This window comes from Artemia franciscana, chromosome 4, assembly GCF_032884065.1.
Source record: "Artemia franciscana chromosome 4, ASM3288406v1, whole genome shotgun sequence".
NCBI classification, from domain to species: Eukaryota; Metazoa; Arthropoda; class Branchiopoda; order Anostraca; family Artemiidae; genus Artemia; species Artemia franciscana.
The window spans coordinates 27,773,153-27,797,824 of NC_088866.1; the positions used below are offsets into that span (position 1 = coordinate 27,773,153).

At 33.8% G+C, this 24,672-nt stretch overlaps 1 long non-coding RNA gene across 1 annotated transcript; it reads left to right on the forward strand.

The window, feature by feature from the left end:
• The first annotated feature begins 9,920 nt into the window (after positions 1 to 9,920).
• Positions 9,921 to 22,977, forward strand: LOC136025643 (uncharacterized). The gene is made up of 3 exons (XR_010617130.1): positions 9,921 to 9,996; positions 10,707 to 10,852; positions 21,990 to 22,977. It is a non-coding gene; the product is annotated as an uncharacterized LOC136025643 (long non-coding RNA).
• The last annotated feature ends 1,695 nt before the right edge of the window (positions 22,978 to 24,672 follow it).

Consider the following 24,672-nt stretch of genomic DNA (forward strand, 5'->3'; position numbering starts at 1 on the left):
ATTTTGACAACGAGATTATTTTGACAAATAATCCATTCAGATTATTTCTCTGCGGACGACACTGGACAAACAACACTTTTAGCGAAAATAATTCAAATCGTGATAAAATATTTTAGATCTAGCAATCTCAGGATAAAATCTAGCCTATAAAATCTAGCCTGTTTTTACATCTAGCCTCTCATGATAACAAGTTGAGATCTAGCCATCTCAACCTTTCTTTCATTGTAGCCCTAGAAAGCGGTATTGACCACACTGCTCGTATAGCCCACTGTTTGGAATACAGTTAGTCGGCCGGGTACCCAGAACAATCCGGAAGCAATTTCTCTGAAAAACATCTGGCAAATCTTCATCCGCTTTTCGGAGGGCCCATGCTTCAGAGCCATACTTGATCACTGTCACCACTATAGCTTCCAATATTTTAATAAATTGTATAAATTAGCTATATATAAACACCCTGAGCCTTGGCTATTCTACTTTTAACATCTTCACTGCTCCCACCATCTTAAGTAATAATACTACCAAGGTAAGTGAATCTGCCCACCTGATCAGTACTTTAGTTACCCGAAGTCACCTTTTCATCTTCACTAATTCCTAGCATTAGTGACTTAGTCTTCTTATTAATTTTAAAACTTGTTCTAGCACCCAGAACCCTCAAAACCTATAAAGGCTCATTCATTTTCCTCTAACTTTCATATAGGATGCTTAAATGGTCAGCATTATCTAAGTCCAGGAGAGTTTTTCTTCCCCATTTGATCCCGTGGTCTCTTTTCCTGTGCTCCTTGAGACAAAGTTCATAAAACTGATCCATATAAAGAGGGATAAAAGACAACTCTGCTTAATTCCCGATTTAAACCCCGATTTAATTCCCGACAAAACCAGCTACTACCTTCATTTCCTATTCCTCATCCCGATTCCTCCACTCCAAATGTTTTCCAAGATTTCTTCCTCCAACTCCCCCCCCCCCAATGTCAAAAGATATGGTCGGGATTTGAAATACGATTTAATATATTTAATAATTTAACACAAAACCAGCTACTACCTTCATTTCCTATCCCTTCATCCCAATACCTCCACTCCAAGTGTTTTCCAAGATTTCTTCCTCCAACTCCTCCCCCCCAATGTCAAAAGATCTGGTCGGGATTTGAAATAAGAGCTCTGAGACATGAATTTCTTCTAAATATCAAATTTCATTAAGATCCGATAACCTATTCGTAAGATAAAAATACCCCGATTTTCACGTTTTCCAATAATTCCGGTTTCCCCCTCCAACTCCCCCCCCAATGTCATAGGATCAGGTTGGAATTTAAAATTAGAGCTTTAAAGCACAAGATCCTTCTAAATATTAAATTTCCTCAGGATCTGATCACCCTTTCGTAAGTTACAAATACCTCAATTATCAAAATTATCCGCCCCAATTCCACGAAAGAGAGCAGATCCGGTCCGGTTATGTCAGTCACGTATCTTAGAAAGGTTTTTATTCTTCCCATCCAGTTTCATCCTGATTTCTCCGATATAAGTTTTTTCTAAGATTTCCGGTCCCTCCAACTGCCCCCCCCCCAATGGCGCTGGATCTGGTTGAGATTTAAAATAGGAGATCTGAGTTACAAGGTCCTTCTAAATATGAAGTTTCATAAAGATCTGGTCACCCATTCGTAAGTCAAAAATGCCTCATTTTTTCTAATTTTTCAGAATTAACCCCCGCCCCCCAACTACCCCAAAGAGAGCGGATCCGTTCCGGTTATGTCAATCATGTATCTAGGACTTGTGGTTATTTTTGCCACTGAGTTTCATCCCGATCCCTCCACTCTAAGTGTTTTCCAAGATTTTAGGTTTCCCCCTCCCAACTCCTCCCCCCAATGTCACCAGATCCAGTCGGGATTTAAAATAAGAGCTCTGAGACAAAAGATTATTCTAAATATCAAATTTTCAGTGAGATCCGATCACCCGTTCGTAAGTTAAAAATACCTCATTTTTTCTAATTCTTCAGAATTAGCCCCCCCCCCAACACTACTCCAAAGAGAGCGGATCCGTTCCGGTTATGTCAATCATGTATCAAGGACTTATGCTCATTTTTCCCACCAAGTTTCATCCAGATCCCTCCACTCCAAGTGTCTTCCAAGATTTTACGTTTCATCTTAAAAGTTTTTTTTTAGTGTCTTTTATTTGGTTATGTTTCACCTTAAAAGTTTTTTTTCATAGTGTCTTTTTTGTTGATGTTACGTTTCATCTTAAATGTTTTTATTGCAAGGTGTATTCTGTTTTGTTACGCTTCACCTTAAAAGTTGTTTTTCAAAGTGTTTCCTGTTTTGTTACTTTTCATCTCAATTTTGTTTCAGTGTCTTCTGTTTAGTTTTGTTTCACCTTAGAAAAATTTTTCAAAGCGTTTTCCGTTTTGTTACATTTCACATTCATTTTTTTTCAAGTATCTTCTGTTTTGTTACGTTTCATCTTAAAAGTTTTTTTTAGTGTCTTCTGTTTGGTTATGTTTCACCTTAAAAATTTTTTCGAAGTGTCTTTTTTGTTGTTACGTTTCACCTGAAAAGTTTTATTTCAAAGCAATCTTCTTTTTTGTTACGCTTAACCCTAAAAGTTTTTTTTCAAAGTGTTTACTGTTTTGTTACGTTTCACCTTATTTTTTTTTCCGAACTTTCTTCTGTCTAGTTTCGTTTCAGCTTAAATTTTTTTTTTCAGAGTGATTTCTGTTTTGTTACGTTTCATCTTAAAAGTTATTTTTCAGTGTCTTCTTTTTTGTTCTGTTTCAGCTTAAAATTTTTTTCAAAGTATCTTCTGTGTTGTTACGTTTCACCTTAAAAGTTTTTTTCAGTTTTCAACTTTTTGTATTCAATAAAAACTATTTGGGATGTTATTAGAATGTTTGTCTTTGAAGGAAGTATTTTGGATTTTGCACCAACTATTTTTCATTCTGTTAGAGCTATTTAATGTTTGTGCAAAGTATTTTTTGTATTTTGTAAGATAATTTTTGGTTTGTAGCAAATATTTTGGGTTTTACTATAAGTTTTTGTGTTCTGTAAGAAATATTTTTGTTTTGTAAGAAATATTTTTGATTTTCTTGGAACCTAATGTACTGTGCAAGAACTATATGGGATGTTGTTTGAATTTATGTGTTTTAAAACAAGTATTTTGAATTTTTGGAGGAACTATTTGTTATTCAATTGGAGATATTTGCATTTGTGTAAAGTTATTTTTTATGTTGTAAGAATAATTTTGTTTTGTAAGAAATATTTTGGGTTTTATTAGAAGTTCTTCTATTTAGTAAGAATAATTTTGTTTTGTAAGAACTATTTTGGATTTTGTTGGGAGTTTTATATTTTGTAAAAATTCTTTGTGTTTTGTAGGAATTATTTTGGGTTTTGTTGGATATTTTTTGCATTCTATAAGATGTATTTTGAATGTTATTAGTGTTTTTGTGTTTTGTATCAAGTATTTTACATTTTGCAGCCACTATTTTTTATTCTTTTATAATTATTTTGGATTTTTGTAGAGTATTTTTTGTATTTTTTAAGAACAGTTTTTGTTTTCTAAGAAATATTATGGGCTTTTAATTAATTTCTGAATAATTTCTTACAAATCTCAAACCTCGGCCCAAAAGCCCTAGAAAATATTATGAATATGAAATAAATGATAAAATTTTGAAAATAATGGCTTAAAACGTTCAGAAGCTATTATGTTCGTAGTCGAAATGACCCCCAAATACAATAAACTGGTTACTGCCGACTACCAGTCTTAGAGTACTACAAGGGCAGGCACATAAAAATTCCTGGAACCGATGGAGCTTGTAGTGGAATCGGCGGAATTGTTCCAGGATGACCCTTCAATATATTTCATTGTTTCGGTTAAGGCATCTTGTAGCCTACGTATAACTGTAGTCATTAGGTCAATCACAGCCTATATAAAAATTCAATATACGTACTAATCAAAAGATAATTATTTGAAACCTATGAAATGTCCTTTTCTACACTATATTTTCATACCTGTAAAGTGGAAACAAACTACTTCTATTTGTTTTGATCACAGCTTATATAAAAGTTCAATTTACACACCACTTAAAACAGAATTACTTGAAACCTGAGAAATGTCCCTTTCTATAGCATATTCTCTGCTTGCAAAGTGGAAGCAAATCACTTTTTATTTCTTTTGATCAAAGCCTATATAAAAGTTCGATACATATACCAGTTAAAACAGAATTATTTGAAACTTGAGAAATTTAAATAATATCTTAATACGTCCAAAGTGGAAGTAAATCGCTTTTATTTCTTTCGATCACAGCCTATATAAAAGTTCAATATGTCTACCACTTATAACAGAATTATTTGAAACCTGGAAAATGTCCCTTTCTACACTATATTTTCATGCGTGCAAAGTGGAAGCAAACCGCTTTTGTTTCTTTCGATCACAGCCTATATGTTCAATATACCTACCAATTTATAATAAATAATGCTTGAACATTGGACAAAAACCTTTGTTGTATGACTGCCTGGTAAAGTCATTTGCGCCATGACACATGCGTAAAACTTCAGTGACTCCAATATCTAACCTGTCCCTGTCTAACCTTCCTTGTCTAACTCGCGTCAAACATTAATGATAAAGAGCTTTAAAATACGTTCAAGAATCACGTTCAAGATCACGTTCGATTCCTAAACCAAACATAAACCTTTCTAGTTATCGGATTACAAAAGGTCCCCTTGGAGCCAAATTAAATAAAAAAAAAACTAGTTTTTTAAACTGAAAGTAAGGAGCGATATTAAAACTTAAAACGGACAGAAATTACTCCGTATATGAAATGGGTTGTCTCCTCCGCAATCCCTTGCCCTTTACGCTAAAGTTTGATTCTTTGCCACAATTCTACTTTTTAAAACAATTAAAAACTTTAGCGTAAAGAGCGAGGGATTGCGGAGGGGACAACCCATTTCATATACGGAGTAATTTCTGTCCGTTTTAAGTTTTAATATCGCTCCTTACTTTCAGTTTAAAAAACTAGTTTTTTTTTATTTAATTTCTGAACGTTTTTGAATTAATGCATTTTTGATTTTGGCCCTCCGCACATTAATTAGTAAAATGAAATTTGTATATTAATTTTTTTTTGATTAAACGGCTTTCTCTTAGTTTTGATCAGACGATTTTGAGAAATAAGGGGGGGGGGGAAGGAGGCCTAGTTGCCCTCCAATTTTTCGGTTACTTAAAAAGGCAACTAGAACTTTTAATTTTTAACGAAAGTTTTTACAAGTAAAAAATATACGTAACTTAAGAATTAACTTACGTAACAAACTTTTATGCTCTTATATTTTTTATTATGTATATGAGGGTGGTTTGTCCCCTCTTTAATACCTCGCCTTTTACACTAAATCTTAAGTTTTGTCCCAATTCTTTAAGAATAACCCCCTGAATCAGAAAGGCCGTGGAATAAATAGTTGAAATTACAAAAAAAAAATTAGCATAAAGAGCAAGGTATTTATCTCCTCCTAAATACCTCGCTCTTTATGCTAAAGTATTTTTTGAACCCCTCATATGCGTAATAATCTCTGTTAGTTTTAAGTTTTAATGCTACTCTTAACTTTCAGTTGAAAAACTTTTTCGTGTTTATATTTTCATTGTTTTTTTTATAGTAGTGCTAGAAAATCCCGCGCCCTTTGCATTGAATATCTCTTCCCCCATGACATGTTCCTCCAAGAGAAGATCCTCACACATAGCCTCCTCCCCTCAACCCCATCCCAAACCAAAAAAATCCCCCTGAAAACGTCCGTACACTTCCCAATAACCATTACAGTATGTAAACACTGGACAAAATATGTAACTTGCAGCCCCTCCCCCAGGGACTGTGGGGGAGTGAGTCATTCCAAAGATATAGTTAACATGGTTTTGGTCTATGCGGAACAAAATGGCTATCTCAAAATTTGGATCCGTTGACTTTGGGAAAAAATGAGCATGGGAGGGGGCCTAGGTGCCCTCCAATTTTTTCGGTCGCTTAAAAAGGCCACTAGAACTTTTCATTTCCGTTGGAATGAGCTCTCTTGTGAGATTCTAGGACCACTTGGTCGATACGATGACCCCTGGGAAAAAAAAAACAAATAAACACGCACCCGTGATCTGTCTTCTGGCAAAAATACGAAATTCCACATTTTTTTTAGATAGGAGCTTGAAATTTTTGCTATAGGGTTCTCTCATACGCTGAACATGATGGTGTGATTTTCGTTAAGACTTTTAGACTTTTAGGGGGTGTTTCCCCCTATTTTCCAAAATAAGGCAAATTTTCTCAGGCTCGTAACTTTTGATGACAAAGATTAAATTTGACGAAACTTATATATCTAGAATCAGCATGAAAATTTGATTCTGTTGATGTATCTCTTAGCATCAAAACTCCGTTTTTTAGAGTTTTGGTTACCATTGAGCCGGATCGCTCCTTACTACAGTTCGTTACCACGAACTGTTTGAAAAAAAAATAATTCGGTATTTTGGGGCTTCTGACATTATTACTCCTTTGCGGAAGTTAGGTTCAAAATTGGAAAAGGATTGTATTTTTTCTCTGGGCCCCTTCCACCTCTTAGTTCGTTTATTTTCCCGTTAGTTTTCACCTGTTTTCGCTTTATAGTTGTGTTATCTCTTAGCAGTTCTTTCGTTAGTTGAGTTATGGTTGTGGTATATATGTTTTATCGCTCGTATAGTTGTGTTATTTTCAAATTATACTCCATAATAGAGAGGCTCCGAACACCCAGCATTGTATATTAAGCTCTGAATTTGACGTTTTTTTCTAACGTGACCAGATTCGTCCTGCGCCCTGCGCCCTTTTCATTGAATTTTCTTCCCCCATGACATATTTCTCCAAGGAAAGATCCTCCCACATAGCCCCCTCCCCTCAACCCTACCCCCAAAACAAAAAAATCCCCCTGAAAACGTCTGTACACTTCCCAATAACCATTATTATATGTAAACACTGGTCGAAGTTTGTAGCTTGCAGCCCCTCCCCCAGGGACTGTGGGGGAGTAAGTCATCCCCAAAGACATAGTTTTCATGGTTTTCGACTATGCTGAACAAAATGGCTATCTCAAAATTTTGATCCGTTGACTTTGGGAAAAAATGAGCGTGGGAGGGGGCCTAGATGCCCTCCAATTTTTTGGTCACTTAAAAAGGACACTGGAACTTTTCATTTCCGTTAGAATGAGGCTTCTTGCGACATTCTAGGACCACTTGGTCGATACGATGACCCCTGGGAAAAAAAAACAAACAAACAAATAAACACGCACCCGTGATTTGTCTTCTGGCAAAAAATAGAAAATTCCACATTTTTGTAGATAGGAGCTTGAAACTTCTACAGTAGGGTTCTCTGATACGCTGAATCTGATGGTGTCATTTTCGTTAAGATCCTACGACTTTTAGGGGGTGTTTTCCCCTATTTTCCTAAATAAGGCAAATTTTCTCAGGCTCGTAACTTTTGATGGGTAAAACTAAACTTGATGAAACTTAATATGTTTAAAATCAGCATTAAAATGCGATTCCTTTGATGTAGCTATTGATATCAAAATTCAATTTTTTAGAGTTTTAGTTACTATTGAGCCGGATCGCTCCTTACTACAGTTCTGTTTGAACTGTTTGAAAAAAGTCACGTAAAACTACATCATCCTTATTAAATTTACATTAGTAAACAATAACATTCCCTATACCATTACGTATCACCTAGGTGATATAATACGTAATCATCAGTTACAACTGAGGGTTCGTCACTTGATTGTGGGGCCCTAAGGGTCATTTCCTATACTCTTAGGTTTCATTAAACAATTAACATAACAACCGAAGAAATCCGAAATAAAACATTCCCTATTACATAACAAGCAACTCCTTATAACATTATATAACACCAAGGTGCACTTATTCAATACCAACGTCTTGAGGGATTATCCACTCTAATAGTATACCGAAATAGGGCTCTAATTTGAAGCATTATGGGGTTGCTACTCCCCACAAACACAGGGAAATATAACCAGTTTGTTGATTGGCACTAGTTTTATCAATGTATTTTAGATATGCTATGAAGTAATAATTTTTGTTTGCTTTATTTTCAACTTCGCACTTTACTTCCCCCCAAAAAACTTTGTTTTCTAAATTAATGTTTACCTGTTATTAATAAAAATCATATAGAAGGAACTTAATCATGATTTTAAAAAAAACTGATGCCGATACGACCAATACCAATACGTGCGATACGCTTGATGCCATTGCGCCTGATACTGATACACGCAGTAACAATACGCTCCATACTGATACACTCAATACCGCGTACAGCCCTTTCCCCAGGGACTGTTGAGGGTCATTTTTTCCAAAAAGTTATGCTCATTGAAACTTTTAACCATGTTGAAGGAAGTGACTATCTCAAAATTTTCATTAGACAACTTTGAGGGGAGGGCGTGCAGAGGAAGGAGGGCTAACTACCCTTCACTCATTTTGGTCACTTTAAAAGGGGTACTAGCAATCTTAATTTCCATTTGAATGAGTCTTTAGATACATCTCTAGGATGTTTTGGTAACCAGCTAAGCGTGCTAATGTTGCAGTTTCCTGTTAGTAGCCTAAGCACACGATTTATGAGACTTACTAAAGGGGCTGGGAGGGGACGTTTATGGGAGGGACTCTAGTAAACCTCTAGTTAAGGGTTTTTGGACCATAATTATTACAATGATGTCGTTTTATTTTTTTGAACCTTTTGTACTTACAAAGTGGCATCAAAAGTGCCATATTCAATGCTATATAGCACTAACAGTTGGTAGAATTGATAGAAAGCTCGTAGATTTGATCAACAGATTTCAAATGAGCCATGACGCATATTTCTAAAAACTTCTGGAGACCCAATTGCACAACCCTTTCCAATTGAAACATGAAACCAAAAAAGTGTCATTTTAGTGGCATTTAGCACTTGCAGGTGATGGAATTTATAGGAACAACCTAGATATGACCAATATTAGTAATTAAGACAATTTCTACGATTTTCTGGTAGCCCGCTAGCCCGACCCCTTGAGAAAAGGCACAAAAAGGGCCATTTTTACTGCCATATACAATTGCAGGTGGTGGTATTTGCAAAAAAAAAAACAACATTGACATGGGACATAGTTCTTACACAAGATATTGAACTTCTCTCTATGATGAACTGGTAACCTGCTAGTCCCCAAAAAAAAGAAAAAGGAAACACATCAGTGCTACTGATGCAATTAAGTGATTTCCCTTGCTGTTCAAGGTCGGGGACTTTAATTCCCGACTTCAAGGTTTTCAACCGCTCTAACTTCAATGTCGCACTTTTCATTCTGATTTAATGCCAGTTTTGATAGGTTTCAGGCTTTAATTCAAAATTACCATAGTTTCTTTTCGTAATAACCTTTTACTATTCGAATGAACCGAAATAATAATTACCATTCCTAAATTGGTGTCAGATCGCAAGTATTTTCCTAGGCAATTTTTTTTAATGTGTTTTTTAAATTTTCGATTATTCTGTGCTGTTGTCCGCTCGTTTATAGGTTACAGCTATTGCTTCAACCATAATAATGGGTTTTTCGCAATTTCTTCTTACCCATCTCAAGCCCCAAACACCAACATCTTCTCTACCCTGCAGACAATTACGTTGTTGACATGAGGAGAAAGGACAAATTAATACCAGTAACTTGCAGAACTAATTGGTGCAATCCTTAATTTGTGCTGTTTTGTTATCAATTCTTTGTTTTTCATTTATAGTATTGTTTATAATTGGGCAATGCACGTTTCTCTCTAAAACATCACAAAAATCCCCCTTTGTTAAAAGTACAAGTTGAAATAACAGAATCTTTCCTTTTAAATGGCCTTGTCTGATTTAAGACATTTCCATCGTTTCAAAAACGTTTTACCTATGTCAAAAATATTGCTTAAAATTATTCATTAAAATCTTACGAGGAGAAAGGAAATCAAACAGAACTATACAATATTGAATCTAATGTTCAGTGAAATTGGAATTACTTTCTTTTAGTTAGTATCATTTTTTTTACATAGCGTTACTATATTTGTCTTTTATTTACTGTTTTTAATATTTGGTAAATGACGACTTATACTTACTTATGACACGACTGCCTGTCCATGAATTATTCTTTATGGTTGATTGTGTATGGCTATGCTGTTTAACCTATGTAATTGTATGGATGAGTAGGGTTAAGGCCTCATTCAAGTAAAAAAAAAGGTAAAGGATACGAAATTAGACTTTACAGTCCCTACCGGATTTAGTCCCTACGAAATTAGACCCTACAATGGGGGGATTGGGGCCAGCTATCCTGTGCTTTCGCACACCCTTCCTGTTTACCTTCCCCATATTTCTCCAGGTACCCATTTAGAGCTGGGTTGACTCTGGTTAAGCTTACAGAGTCACGCCACTGACCCCCGTCCCAAACTGAAGAATTGGGTACACTGGGATTCGAACCCGCGTCCTCTCAGACAAAGGATCTCGAATCCAGCGCACCAACCCACTTGGCCAGGACGGCTCATTCAATTGCTGATCTATATTAATTACTAATGTAGGAAAACAGTCTTCCTTTTCTCCTTCTGTCTTCCTTTTTTTTATGTGTTTGTGCTGTTGCATTGGTGATTTCTTTTTTCATTATATAATTAATTCATGGCTTTATCTCTTTTATTTAGTGACTATGGTATTTATTATATCTTTTTATAATAATGTATTTTTTTTATAGAAAAAGTGAAGGCAATATACCGAAAAAGAAGTATAATACCCACCAAAAAATAAAAACAATACAGTAGTCTCAGATACTGTTTATTCGGAATAGCAATTTATTTTTGGTTCAAGCTCAATATTCAGGACAACAATAAACCTATTGTGGTAAGTGATGATTGAGTATTCAAATTTAGATACTCACTTTATTTCTTCTGAGCGGGTAAATAAGAATTGTTAACTTTGTGAGACCAGACAGCACTCAAACTTTGTCATTATAGGATAAAAATTTCAAGCAGTGTTCTTGCAAAAGTCATATCCCAATAAATATGTTTTAAGACCACACTGGGTATACATAACAGTTCACAAATATATATATATATATATATATATATATATATATATATATATATATATATATATACACCTAGTTGGTGTACCTACAACACCAACTAGTGTACCTACAACACCTAGTTGGTGGGGGCGCTTCGCGCCCCCCCCCCAAGCCCCCCCGCGCGCGTAAGTCGTTACGCGCCATATTAGTTACGCGCCATTGTAGTTGTGTCCCTATGTCCCACCTGTGAATATAGATATATATATATATATATATATATATATATATATATATATATATATATATATATATATATATATATATATATATATATATATATATATATATATATATGTGTGTTTTTAACTACGTAAAACTTGCGAATATACAACATTCTTTGCTGTCCCATTGTCTGTGCATATAAATAGATTTTCAGGTTTACCGACTCTTGAACATGCAACATATAATGGTCCATGGGAAAACAATCCGTATTCAGATCTATACCTCATGATTCTAATGATTGCCCTTGAGCTTTGTTGATGGTGATTGCTAATCGACCATTCCCTGAGTCACCATCGTCATTTATATATCCCCCTGTGCACCCCGGCGTCCCCTTTGTAGTTATGTCCCTGTGTCCCGGTCGTCATTTATATTCCCTGTGTCCCGGTCGTCATTTGTGTCCCGGTGTTCCAGTCTGTGATTTCTCTTTGAGTGTCCCGGGCGTCATTTATATTCCTTGTGTCCCGGTCGTCATTTATATCCCCCTGTGCCCCCCGGCGTCCCCATTGTAGTTGTGTCCCTGTGTCCCGGTCGTCATTTATATTCCCTGTGTCCCGGTCGTCATTTGTATCCCGGTGTCCCGGTCTGTATATACATTCGTTTTTTAGTTTTGTTTTTCTCCTTTATATTTTTCCTTTTTTCTTTTTTTTCTTTTTTAGTTTATTTAGATTTTTAGATTTTTTAGTTTTTTTATTAGTTTTTAGTTTTTTTGTAGTTTTTACCATTTTTTTAGTTTTTTTAGTTTTATTTTTTTACTTATGTCCTGGTCGTCATTTATACTCCCTGTGTCCCGGTCGTCATTTGTGTCTCGGTGCTTTGTTGATTGCTAATTTATATTATATTTATATTTATATTTTTTATATTTATTAATATTTTTTTAGTTTTCTTTTTCTCTTATTTTTCAGTTTTTTCCTTTTTTTTAGTTTTTTCTTTTTTAGTTTTTAGTTTTTTTTTGTTTTTTACCTTTTTTTAGTTTTTTTAGTTTTTTTAGTTTTTTAGCTATTTTAGTTTTTTTATTAGTTTTTAGTTTTTTTTTTTAGTTTTTGCCTTTTTTTAGTTTTTTCAGTTTTTTTTAGTTTTTAGTTTTTTACCTTTTTTTAGTTTTTTTTTAGTTTTTTAGCTTTTTTAGTTTTTTTTCTTTTTAGTTTTTTTTTGTAGTTTTTACCTTTTTTAGTTTTTTTTCTTCTTTTGTATTAGTGTGAAATAATTCAGACGTCATATGCGGACAAACACGACGTCACTCGACAGACAGACAGACAGACATAACCCACAAACAACTTATTTTTATATATATTTATTCATATTTTTTTAGTTTTCTTTTTCTCTTTTATTTTTCAGTTTTTTCCTTTCTTTAGTTTTTTTCTTTTTTAGTTTTTAGTTTTTTTTAGTTTTTTACCTTTTTTTAGTTTTTTTTAGTTTTTTTAGTTTTTTAGCTTTTTTAGTTTTTTTATTAGTTTTTTTTTTTGTAGTTTTTGCCTTTTTTTATTTTTTTCAGTTTTTTTTTAGTTATTAGATTTTTACCTTTTTTTAGTTTTTTTAGTTTTTTAGCTTTTTTAGTTTTTTTTTCTTTTTAGTTTTTTTTGTAGTTTTTACCTTTTTTAGTTTTTTTCTTCTTTTGTATTAGTGTGAAATAATTCAGACGTCATATAGTTTTTTTATTAGTTTTTATTTTTTTTGTAGTTTTTGCCTTTTTTAATTTTTTTCAGTTTTTTTTTAGTTATTAGATTTTTACCTTTTTTTAGTTTTTTTTTAGTTTTTTAGCTTTTTTAGTTTTTTTTTCTTTTTAGTTTTTTTGTAGTTTTTACCTTTTTTAGTTTTTTTCTTCTTTTGTATTAGTGTGAAATAATTCAGACGTCATATGCGGACAAACATGACGTCACCTGATCCATCCACAGATCCACACACAGACAACTTATTTTTATATATATAGATAGATAGATATAAAAGGAAACCAATCAAAGAGCTTGAATTTAAGCCAGTGGGAAAACAGTAAAAGCGATAAGACAACGAATATACATGGGCAAGAACCTGCACCAAACAATTCTCACTATCCAGCAAAGAAAAAAGCACTTAATTTTGAATATATTTTTACCCTCGATCTCTTGCATTCAACCGACTCACTGTGTTCTTTTGGATTTACACTTTTGGCTAATCCCCTGGGTCTGTGAATTTTAGTTAGTGGGTCTAACCGTTATATTCATTTTCTAAAACAATTTTCTCTTGTCCATTTAGAACACTGCAAATTTAGAAACAGTTTTCTTTTTACTCTATTCGACCTAGCATAATGACCGAGGAAGCAGTGGAATTGTTGTTATTCTGATAACAAAAATGTTATTCTGAGTTTCATCATTGAAAAAAGTGTCGGTTTCACCAAATTTTACACCCTAATTGGAATTCTTCTCTCTCCCTCTAAAACTTCCTGAACTAACGCCTTCCACTTCAGTAAAAGTTAAGAATAGCAACTCTTCAGAAGGAGACACAATCTAGCAAAGTGGGAGATTTTTAGGTTGCTAATTTTATATTATTTTTCCTTTTTTTCTTTCATTTTTAATCAATCATTTCCAGTCCCTCTCCTCCTCTATATAGCCCTTGTCTGCATAGAAATTGAACATGAAATAAAAGCTTACCAACCGGTACAACATTAGTGCCATTGTTGTGACATAATAGCTGTTACACTGAAATACCCTCCCTGCCTAATGGACAAATATATAGCCGTAATAACAAATCTGTTTTATCTTTTTTGCACTGATTGATCTCACGCGAAAACGGGTAGCTATGCATGGACTAAGAAATATTCAGTTAAACTGAGTGATTCTGTGGAATATTCAATAAAAAAAATAAATAAAAAAGGCTGTTTTAAATGAATACAAAATATGAAAAATAATACAGCAGAAGGAAACACAATAATAAAATTAACTGAAATATACTGCGTATTATAAAATAAGAATCTTAGTGTTTCTTATGATTAATTAAAAAAAAAACTTTCCGAAAAAGATTTTTTTAAGAAAAGCTTATAGCTTTATTAAACTTAGGACCAGCAAAAATATATTTCTATCATATTTCAAACAGAAAAGGACCACGAACAACTATCAAACAGTTCGTGGTAATGAATCAAACAGTTCGTGGTAAAGGAGCGACCCGGCTCAATAGTAACCGAAAATCTAAAAAACTGTAATTTTGATACCAATAGTTCCATCAAAAGGTTCGCATTTTAATATTGATTTTAAATATATAAGTTTCATCAAGTTTAGTCTTACCAATCAAAAGTTACGAGCCTGAGAAAATTTGCCTTTTTATAGAAAATTGGGGAAAACACCCCCTAAAAGTCATATCATCTAAACAAAAATCACACCATCAGATTCAACATATTAGAGAACCGTAATGTAGAAGTTTCAAGCTTCTATCTACAACAAGAGCTAAGAGCTCCTATGGCACTTGGGACGAGGCGAGAAGAGCTAAGAGCCAAGAGATCGTATGGTATGAGCTTTAACAAAATTCTATGAATCAATAGATTGATTTAAAAAGAAAATAAGAGGCTTAATGCCGGTCAGGATTTAAAATAAGAGCTCTGAGTCACGATGTCCTTCTAAATATCAAAATTCATTAAGATCCGATCACCCACTCGTAATTTTGTTAAGTTTCACTTTAATTTTTTTTTCTTCGAAGTTCTGTCTGTTTGGTTATGTTTCACCTAAAAAGCTTTAAAATCAAGTTTAAAAAAATTAAGGTGAAACGTAACAAAACAGAAAACACTTTTAAAAAAACTTTTAATGTGAGACGTAACAAAACAGAAGATACTTTAAAAAAAAAAATCTTTAATGTAAAACATAAAAAAATAGAGGCACTTTGAAAAATAGTGTTAGGTTGAAACCTAAGAAAACTCGAAACACTTACAGGTAAGCTAGAACGATAAAATTTGGCAGGCGTATCAGAGACCAGACCAGATTAAATTAGAAATAGTCGTTTTCCCGATTTGACTATCGGGGGGGGGAGTGGGGGGCCAGTTAATTTGGAAAAAATAGAAAAAAAGAAGTATTTTTAAATTTCGAACGGTTGATCAGATCTTAATGAAATTTGATATTTGGAAGGATATCGTGTCTCAAAGATCTCATTTAAGATCCCGACCGGATCTTGTGACATTGGGGGGAGTTGGAAGGGGGAAACCCAAAATCTTGGAAAATACTTAGAGTGGAGGGATCGGGATGAAACTTGGTGGGAAAAATAAGCAAAAGTCCTCGATACATGATTGACATAACCAGAACGGGTCCACTCTCTTTGGGGTAGTTGTGCGGGGGGGGAGGGGGTAATTCTGAAAAATTAGAAAAAATTAGGTATTTTTAACTTACGAACGGGTGATTGGATCTCAATGAAATTTGATGTTTGGAAGGATATCTACTCTCTTTGGTGGTGTTGGGGGGGGAGGGGAAAGGGGTAATTGGGAAAAATGAGATATTTGTAACTTACGAACGGGTGACCACATCTTAATGAAATTTGATATTTGTAAGGATCTTGTGCCTTAAAGCTCTAATTTTAAATTCTGACCAGATCCTGTGACATTGGGGAGAGTTGGAGGAGGAAACCGGAAATCTTGGAAAACGTGAAAATCGGGATATTTTTATCTTACGAATAGGTATTCGGATCTTAATGAAATTTGATATATATAGAAGGATCTTATGTCTCAGGTGCTCCATTTTCGACTCGAATTGGATACCGGGACCTAGGGGGTTGGAGGAGGGAAACAGAAATCTTGGAAAATGCTTAAAGTGGAGAGCTCAAAGTAAAGGTCATTGATCAGCCTCAATCTAAAAATTCTAAAACTTTGAAACCACCAAATCAGTAAGAAGATTTATCTAAGGCTTTAATAAGTGTTTTAAATCTAAGTCCTAAATCGTATCGTGAGCAAAATAAAATACTTTTGACCTATCTCGCTGAAAATTAACATATACAATTTGATGACAAAAAGAGTGAACTTATAACCCATGACAAGGTTACATTATAATTGATTAGGTATCAGATTTAATTTCAAGTCATAAAAGGCTTGAATGATTTGATCGTCATTTTTAGAAATTTTAAATTGTAAAAATTTCAAAAAGTCTTTTAGGGAATAAAAATGTGTTAAGTCAATTAAGGAAATATGGAAAAATATCAAAAATGTGTTTTTAAATTGTTTTCAGAAAATACTAGTACGCCAAGGGGAGGGGGATAATATTAAAGGTATAAACAAAGGTGTCTTACTATCATCCTATCACCTATTAGTATGGCAAATCTAGGGGACGCTTCACACAACGTTTGCGTTCAAAATTGCTAACGTTTTGAAACGTGTGTGTCAAAATATTGGCGAAGTGGGAAGTTAAGTTCCCTCACCATACCTGCACGAGTCACTCGACTTGAAAAGAAGCTAGCGATAGAGTATTTACAGCGTGAACCTAGCTACACTCTATATTAAAATCATAGAGTTGGTGGCAGCTTTGATCGAAAAACGAAAGCCCTTTCCCCATTGCATGTATTTCAAGCAGATCTTTTGACTATATGGAATTCGAAAATGTCATAACAGTCCGTATAACTATATTTTGCTTGCAATCAGCGTTTTTAGTTGCTATGCATATGCTCTTCCATTGCGCTTAAATAAAGGCGACGAGGTTGATATATCCCTTGAAAATTCATGCTGAGTAAATTCAAACAGATCAGGGAAGTGAATTTTTTAAACCAAAATGTAAAAACGATTTTATTGAACTATAATACAATACTATAATACAACTACCTTACCATAATACAAATACCTTAAGCATAGTCCGATAAAAGCAGCATTGGCTGAACCATTCAAAAGATCTGTTCGACTTTTAATCTTGGGATATTTTACTTTATAAAATCCTGCTGCTTTTATTCAAGATTTAAGATAAAACAAAGTTTATTTATTTCAACGCCCTTGTCAGTCTCTTTCCAATCTTTTTCCTCTTCAAGTTCATTACAGTGAGTACACACTTGACATTTTTCCTAAACAATATTCCAATGAAGGGAGGCAAGTCGAAAAGAAAAAATTAATGTTGGTTATACAGTTTGAATCAATCAAACAAGTAATATTAATGAAAAAGGGAATTACTTGCGGTCCATTGAAATTTTTGAAGTGTCAAAAGTCTTAGACACTAAATCTATATTGGATCGTCTACGTGATGTGAAAGATGAAGAGATTATTAATGGCTGTTACGAGTATGAATCGCAAAAAGTTAAAAAAATCAAAGGTATCAGATTGAAAAGATATTAAAGAGTTGAACTCGCAAGGGTAAGAGACAGTTGCTTATTGGTTGGTTAGAATATACCTCTGATTTTGATTCTTAGATTCCCAATGAGGTCATTCACAAAGTCTAGGGATTTCTATGTGACATTCATGTCCATTGTCTTTGGCCCCTCCTATAATGACTTGAATAAAACAAGTGATTTTCATACAAAACTCTCCCCTCCAGCAAATTCAAGAGAAGGCATGAAGTTACACTTGTTGGTTTTATTCTTAAAAATATTTTCCAATGCTATTCAATGGAACAGGGTAGGGTTTACATTATCTATCTTATTGAGAATGAAATTATTCATCTCAACTATAATCTGATAGATATTCTTGGTAAATAATTGGAAAATAATCGAGGGTAAAAGTGCTGGTACCATTAGTGGAATAGAACGTGTTATTTTCGCAGACTGTCTACCCAGCTAGTCACTAGACAATTGTACATTTCTTTATGCATCCTTTGTTGAGACCTCAAAAGCTCGTAATACCAATGTCCCCCTCCTGCGTGTTCTTGAACAAAAGCCCTCTCTTGAACACGTTCAACACTACAATATAAAGCACCTTCAATACATTCCAGTAAACACTTCGTATTTGAAACTCTTTTTGCTAACATTAAGAAGTGGATTGGAAGATTCTCGAGCAATGACGAAAGGTTTGGCCGTGATTACATGTCATTTTTGACCAATTCATTAGCGAGATGGCTAATAGAAAAATGCTTTTGTTTGTCCTGATATTGATTGACATGTTTCTACTCGTAGAACGTGACAACTGGGTCGTTGAATGGAATATTACAGGGGTCGCTCGCTAATGTCCGGTTGCGGTCTTGGCAATTGGTTTGCTACGTTGTTTCACTCTGCATTAACCAATCCTAAAAAATATATTGCACCGGTCACCCGTTTCTATGGTTAATATGAACAATTTTATCTGTACCAATCGCTCTCTGAAAGTGCAAATTTTCAAATTTACTCTAGCGAAGACTTTTTCATAGGTTTGACTTCCACATTTATAAATTTGCATGTCATGGTAAAACAATCTAATTATGAAAAACTAAGTGCAGCCGAGGGGTTATCCTATGAAAATTATGTACTACACAATCTATTCAGACAAATGAGTGTCTACACGAATGGAACATTGGTAAGCACAAGCAACAATATTTCAAGCTATGCATGTTATAATACAATTAATGTTGATGACTCCAAAGTCGTAAAAGAACATAAAAGGCTTAGCTATTGGATGTGAATATAAAACAGTCACTGACACTAATAATATACTTAGAGATTTGACAACTGAAGATTTACATTTGGTGGTGAAAGTAAATCATGAAATATTTAATATAATTCAGTGGATGCCTCCCAAATTTAAGATTGATACAAAGCTACAGCTTGCTCCTTTTAATTTTATTTTTCAAAAAGTAGTTGCCCTGTACTTTATATAACAGTCTCTTTTATCTTGGTAATACTTCATGTAAAAAAACAACAGGTTATGAGTTCTGTTGTTTTGGCAATTGAGAAATGAAGAGCTAGTGGAAATAATATGAAGCTGCTTGTTCCTCATCAATCACGAACCAACAACTTATTACTACTGATATACGTACCTCCACTGACTCATCATTTATCGAAGGCCAAATTCTTTCAAAAGTTGCTTTGTTTGTTAATTTGTTTGTTAAAATAACTTGTTTGTACAAAAGAGTCTTCATTCTTTAGATTTTTCTTTCCCGCATAGGTAACTATTGGTAATGATAAGTGGTGGCAGACTGTCAGGATTCAACTTGTGCTCAACTTGGAATGCAAAGTCAGAGTCAAATTTACTACAATATAATGTAACTTCATTTTTATTAGATCTCCTTGTTAAGTCGATAATTCTATTTTGATTCATGTTACAGAATTCATATCTTTCAATTTGCTCAGTTGAAGCAATGTCACATACGATATACTCATATGAAGAATCAAATTTTGTAACAGCCAAATAAAAATCAGTTGACTTACAATCATAGTAGCTAGTATCTTCACAGCGATGTCCTAAGAACCAACCCCTCTTATTATTTCAGCAATTGAACCGTATACCAGGTCCTTCCTCCCAAAACAATTAAAAACCACGACAATACTAGTCTCTTAAAAATAAACTTAAATCACGCTAGATGGTTTTTTGCAGTTATACCAGGATAATTATTTTCCCATTTATCATATTTATCATAGCTGATATTGGAACAAGGAAACCTCTAGTTTGAGAGTCACAAAAATCTTCAAGACATGAATTACAGTCTTTAATTTGCACTACATATCTCTTATACAGTTTACATGGATTGATAATCTACAGTTTTCATTATAGTCGTCAACAATGGTACAATTCTCACAAGATGACCAGCTGCCCAATGTATACAAACATAATGGACATGTGTGAAACATTTTTTAATGTTGACTAGTTCACTTCCAAAAACAACGGACTCGCGATCGATAGAATGAATTTTTAGAAGAATGAATAATCGAGTAACACCACAAAACTTATTTAGCTTATTTGTTGTTGCCTTGCAAAATGGCCGTCTTAAATAAATTCTTAGGTAGTGCTGAAAAGCAAATCCATGATATCATTTGGTTTTGTTTCAATTAATATGTCAGTAAATTGGGTAAATGCATCTTGCTCATGATGTAAAAGTTCCATACAAAGGTCCAAAGACGGTGAATCATTTGTCATTATAATATAAAGCATTCTTTGAGAAAATATTTTCCTTTGAAGAGATAGCTAGAAACTCATTATCTAGAATCAAACATTTTTCTACTTTTCAAATCGAAGTCACTAAATTCTGTATGATTTTGTTTCTCGAACCCAGTCAGTTTTTAATCCTGACACTCTCATTGCCAATTATAGACTAACACAGAGTAAAGATTCTTTCCCGCTAGTGAAATATCCAGCAAATCTACTCCTTTTTTCTATATTAATTGAGATTATTGTCTTCAGTATATTCACTAATGTATTTGTCCGTCATGTACTCTATGAATATGCATTAAACTTACTTTTGCTACAAAGCATAACTTGTTCTTCCGACTTGAATTTGCTCAATGACATTACATATCTTGCAAGCATCTCGTCCCGTTCTAGGGTTAGCTGACAACCCGTTATAATTTCTACTGCTACGTTTGGCACTCTAGGTTTTATTTCACCATTACTCGTGCCTTCAATACACAATAGAATAAAAGCATCCATTACTAAAAAATATGCCTAGAATAATTTCATCGATATTCACACAATGATATCTTTTCAATACTGTGGTGAGTGAACTATATGATCTAACAACTCAAATGTCATTGACCTTCAAAACCAGTTTTTGCTCGATAGTAAAGGTCCACTGGAACCAAAAGACGTCCCATGAGGTTTCTTCATCTTTACATGTAAGTTTGGACCAAGAGCAATTTTTTTTACAGCCGAGGGACTTCCCCGCTTGACTAGCAGATCCAGAACTCTAAAAAGTTCCATTACGTAGCAACCAAAGGAATCTTGAAGAAAACATTACCATCATTCTTTTAGTTCCTTTAGCTCACCTTTAGTTCCCACCATTCTCCTATTACGCAACAACCAAAGAAATCCCGAAGAAAATATTTGCATGAGTAAACAAACAAACCCTATTACGTAACAACCAGGTTTACTATACCGTATAAATGTACTATAGTATTGTATACGACAGAAGTGGGTGTAATGACGTCTTAAGGGATTAGTAGCTCCAATAGCATGCCACCTATATGTGTCGTTGAACCCATAGGGCCGTCACTGCTGACAATACACAATACACCCTCAACGCAACTTATGAGCTTGTAACTAAATATCTAGATTTGTTCTTGAGGTACTACACGATTACTCCATCCCTACCCATTGTTAAATATATGTTTAAAGAAGTGAAAATATACATTATGCTTTCATGCAGAAGCCCTTGAGTATTATGTGATCCCTGCTGACATCATTTTTAGACATTTCAACTAACTTGAACATAGTCAGTATTTCATAATTTGTTCCTTTCGCTGATTTTCGAGGGGTTCAGGAGGAGAGTGAAAAACTGAAAAGGAAGGGAGTGATTGCTCATCAATCACTTTTGACTCTAGAAGGGGGACTAAAATTTAAAAGTTTATCGAAGTGCCTCTTTACAGATTTTCTACTATTACCCCTTCCAAATGATCAGGGTTCTAGGGACAAAAAGGTCATCATAAACTATACATTGTAGAATTTTGAGAATACCTTACCTTTGTTCAACAAGCTGTTCTGAGTGTTGAAAAGAGTATAGTTAGAAAAATATAAAACTTAAAATGGAAATTAATCTCAAAAACAGAAGTAAAATCTTCAGCTGAGTGAACCAGTGATAATTAATGAAAAAATTTGAAAATGAGCATAATTTTTATATTTGAGAGTTTATTTATCTTTTGTTTTAGGTGTAAAAATTCAGGCTTGGGCTGTATTTTGATCCTTCAATAGAAATGTATAATCCGTCAGCATTCATGAAAGTTTTGTCCATTTTGAACGAGCAGGAAAGTTCGGTGATGATAATTCGGTGCAATGGTGGCTATGTTGAAGCTAAGAAAATCCATTTAGCAGCAATGAGTGAGGTGTTCAGGAAGATGATGCGAAAACTCGGAAAACATTCAAATTTTATCAGAGCAAATGTTGATTTTAATACAATGAAGATGATAATGGATTTTTACAAAGAAGGAAAAGTTTCAAACTTTGAAGCTCTAGATAAAGAACAGTTTTCATTTATCGTAAAGAAATATAATTTTATTGGGATCAAAGAAGAAATTGCAGAACATGTGCTTGAAATTTTTTTTAAGAAGCAAGATGTTGAAATCCTCGGAAGCATTTTTTCTACTTTTTATGGCCTTTTTCAAAAATCAAAAGCTATACAGGAGCTCGCCATTGTGATAATAAAAGGGAATGAAGGTCCTAACTTCGTTGATGATTTTAGTATTCCAGATTTCCTTGAACTGTCTCGTATCTGCTGCCAAGCCTTGAATGGATGTAATATTGCCCGATTTCAAGGTTTTTTGAATACACTGTATAGATGGTTGGATAGAGATTTTGAAGAAAGATCTATTTCAGCGTTAGAAATAGCTGGAATGATTGACATAACTTCATTTCAATGCCATGAACTTATAGGTATACTTAAAAAACTAAAACTATGTCAGCAGTTGCAAGGCTTTAAGAAGATTCTTCAAAAAAGTTATGGTTGTGGCTGCAAGTAACTGCATTTTGTGCTTGGAAAGTTTTTATCAGAAAAGTGGAAAATAAGGCAAATATTTTAGTTGATTGTTGAAACTATTATAACTAAAATTTGGGAATGAATTAGTTTCAATGACTATTTTCAATATAATCCTATTTTTATTTTGTCAGGTTAAAATTTAAGGAATAAATGTTTTGCAGAGACGTTTCATTTTGGCACCACATAGCTTCATTTTTTGCATCAGAACTTATTATGACAGAAAAATAAGGAAAGTTTTCTGGTGTCCGTTAGAAAGCTTAACATAGAAAAACTTTTCCAAAAACATATTTTGTAGCGCTGCCTTAAAAAGGAGCGGCGTGTGCTCTATATGCCATTTCTTTTATTCTCTTTTCCTCCAAAGTTGTTTTGCATAATAATGGCTGTTATAATAACTTCTGAGGAGAATTATTGGATTTAAAATTGAAAAGTATAGCTTCCTTTTTAAGAATTAAAAGCTGTCGGAGGGCAAACAAACCCCTTATTGAGATCTTTTTGATGTTCTCCCCATCATAAGATGCGATCAAAATTTTGACATAGCTGTTTTTTATCATAAATTAAAGTTACAATAACCATGTGAGGATAAAATGACTTCCCCAGCCTTTTTGGAAAGGATTGTAGGCTATATAATTTGTCTTTGTTTGCTGATAGTAATGGTAGTCTTCCGTAAGGCTCGATGAAGTTTTTATGTGTTCTTATGTTCCAAGTCCCACTTCATATTGATATGGTTGTCTTAAAAACTTCACAGGGGACTCATTTGATAATTGACAATTTTAATACCATTTTAAGAATCAAAAGTAATTAGCCTACAGTTAACCGACCCCAAGTTTTCTAGTCCATTTTAGTTCGCATTTCCTCAAAAATATCTGATCCAAACTTTCAAAATAATTATATTCATCATATTTTGAAGGTAAAATGTTTTATATCCAGGGATGAAATGAACCCCAAATCGCCTAAATTAAAAGATATAAGCTATAGTCTATATTTATAGGCTACAGGGATGGTAGCTTAAGCTATAGGTATGAAATACCAACAAATAATGTTAGATCGAAACCAAAAGCACACCATAGGAATCACAAAAATAGCAGCGAACATTTGCCTGAACATTTGCTCCGATTTGTATATAAATGCAGAAATAAACTTTATCAGAGATATTCTTTTTGATAATGGATACCCCATTTCTTTTGTCAATTAAATAAAAAACAAGTTTTTTTTAAATGAAAGTAAGGAGTGACATTAAAACTTAAAACGAACAGAAATTACTCCGTATATGAAAGGGGTTTTTCCTCCTCAACGCCCCGCTCTTTACGCTAAAGTTTGGCTCTTTCTCTTAACTCTACTTCTTAAAAAAGTAAAAAAGAACAAGTAGGGTTCTCTGATACGCTGAATCTGATGGTGTGATTTTCGTTCAGATTGTATGACTTTTAGGGGGCGTTTTCCCCTATTTTCTATAATGAGGCAAATTTTCTCAGGCTTGTAACTTTTGATAGGTAAGACTAATCTTGATAAAAGCTATATATTTAAAATCAGCATTAAAATTTGATTTTCTTATGTAACTATTGGTATCGAAATTCCATTTTTTAGAGTTTCGGTTACTATTGAGTCGGGTCGCTCCTTCCTACAGTTCGTTACCACGAACTGTTTGATAAGATAATTAACCGTAGACTAGAAAGACATTCCTGTAAAATCGAAGAAGATGATTTCACAATATGTGGCTACTGATAAGCCGTCAAATATTATCTATCTTCTGTATATCCCAAAAATCACACCAAAATTCAAAAATATTTGCACAAAAAATAATCTGTAGGTAGTTTTTACTAATAGTTTTAAAATCATAAAATTATTAAATTCTGGTAAAGATA